The sequence below is a fragment of the Octopus bimaculoides genome, chromosome 19 (genome assembly GCF_001194135.2).
Source record: "Octopus bimaculoides isolate UCB-OBI-ISO-001 chromosome 19, ASM119413v2, whole genome shotgun sequence".
Taxonomy (NCBI): domain Eukaryota; kingdom Metazoa; phylum Mollusca; class Cephalopoda; order Octopoda; family Octopodidae; genus Octopus; species Octopus bimaculoides.
This window is the reverse complement of record NC_068999.1, coordinates 13,173,927-13,176,492: the sequence shown is the minus strand read 5'-3', so window position 1 is coordinate 13,176,492 and position 2,566 is coordinate 13,173,927.

Here is a 2,566-nt window from a genome sequence, read left to right as displayed (position 1 = left end):
TATATATATATATATATATAATAGACATTAAGTACAGGATATCACGAACAGGAGAAATATACGTAAACACAAGAGATAAGTCCAGGTAGAAGACATCGCCAACGAGTGTAAAACAAAAACAAATAATGAGAAAAATGTACGAAACAAAATAAGAAGAGAAATCCAAATCCTCCTTGATTGTCGACTGTTCTTTACTCTATATTTCGTGCTTTCAACGGCAGGGTAGGAACATTTCATAAGACAGCAACATCAAGAAATTGCAAAAATTATATATTTGTGTTGAGTGAAGTCTTAGAATGAACAAACAGCAACAAAGTGGATGTAAAGAGTAAACAATTGACGAAGGCGAACATTAAGGGCCGTTTGGCCAAGACGAATTGTAGTAAGTAACACCTTGCAGAAATTTTGAAAAGAAGAAAATAGAAGAGAAAAAATATCGAGAGGCTAGAGAAATGACGCCCAGTATGTGTAGGTGTAATATAAACAAGGTAACGAATGTAACATTAAAATATTCATATCAATAGGCGTTAAATGTTAAAGCAGGCGCAATCACTTTGCTGCCACTGCACTCGATTGTTTTATTACATCTTTAAACATGACGTCATCTTCCTCGGCGTATCTCTCTATAGCCGCCAAGGAGAATACTTGCGTATACGTGTTTATATGAACCACCGATAGGCTATCTAAAATTTAGAATTTCTTAGAATCTATTTCGCATCCGTGTCTTTGGTCCTCATGTTCAATAGTTTTTTTCACGATATTTCCTTTTGTCACTTGACATCCCTTTACACCTTGTACAAAGGCTTATTTTATATTCCCTCTTTCGAAACTGAAATCCTATAATTAACGATTTAATGAACACATTCGTGAAAACCTCTCCCTCAGTATTAGCTTTCAAAAGGAAATTCAAGGATTTTTTTCTAATCTAGGCACAAGGCCCTAAACTTTGGGGGAGGGGTCCAGTCGATCAGATCGACCGCAGTACCGAAAGGATGAACGGCTATGTCGACCTCGGCGGAATGTGAACTCAGAACGTAAAGACGGACAAAACACCGCTATGTATTTCACCCGGTGAGTTAACGCTTCTGCCAGCTATGGCGATGTGTATAACCCAGTTTTGTCCCGCCGGTGCATATTTACATCACAGAGTTTATATTCTCACACTACAAAGGTTTTCGAAGACATTCTTTCTCTGCAGAGAAAGATCGGACGCATCGAAAAACAAAAATAAATTGAAATTAATTTGTCTTATTCTGCTTGTAATTACAATAGATACATCTCATTATTACTTTGCCATATGTATTTTTCTATACATACAAAAATACTTACATGCATATTCTTTTAATATTTTACTTGTTTCAGTCATTTGACTGCAGCAATGCTGAAGTACCAACTTTGAGTTAAAGAAATCGACCCAATGACTTATTCTTTGTAAGCTTGGTACTTATTTTCTCGATGGTTTTTTTTTTCCGAACTGCTATATTACGGGAGCATAAGCACACCAACATCGGTTGTCAAATGATGAGGTGGCAAACATAAATACAAGGACACAGACACATAAATATATACATATATATGCGATGGAATTCTCTCAGTTTCCGTCTGTCAATTCCACTCAGACGTCTTTGGTGGGCCCGGCGCTATAGATAGGAGAATATACTAACCGAAGGTGCAACACAGAGTGACTGAACCCGGAATCATGTGGTTGGGAAACAACCTTCTTAACACACAGTCATACATGCGCCAATATATACATTTATATCAAAATATAACATATATATATATATATATATATATATATATATATATATATATATATATATATATATATGTATACACAGACACACACATAACTACGCGAACAATAGTGTTTTGCTGCAAGAGACATAAGGCTGTGTTTATCTGAGCAAAAAGTTATTAAGGATTGCCGGGAAATAATATGACTAATAACATTGCAATGTTCGAATTGTTGGCCAATCTATTTTTTAAAAGCAAATATATATCAAAACATGTGGAACTATTTTTATAATGCAATGTTGATTTGCTTCCAAAACAATCAGATATAGACATGAACTCTAGATTAGCTGTAAACAGCCTTTAGTCGTCACCATGTATGAGTATAATATGTGTGTGTGTATATGTGATTGAGTGCGTGTGTGAGTATACATATTTTTTTCATCTATGTTTGTGTATATATTTGTAGGTGTTTATGTAAGAGCATGTGTGTGTATGTAAACGTCTTAATACAATTAGAAATATAATGTTGTAATTCATAATTCCCTGTAATTTACAATGTACAATACAAGTAATGTGTATAACAATCATACTTGCACATTTCCACTAAGCAACTGATTAACGTATCGCAATATAATCAATATGTAAGTTACAATATATAGAATTCTTTTTCTTACTGGAATAAAATGAAAACATGGTACACATGGTACAAAGTCATTTATTACATAACATGCACAACAAAGCACACTCATATATGCGCGGCCACATAGACACAAACACATGTATATACATACATATATATATGTATATATATATATATATATATATATAT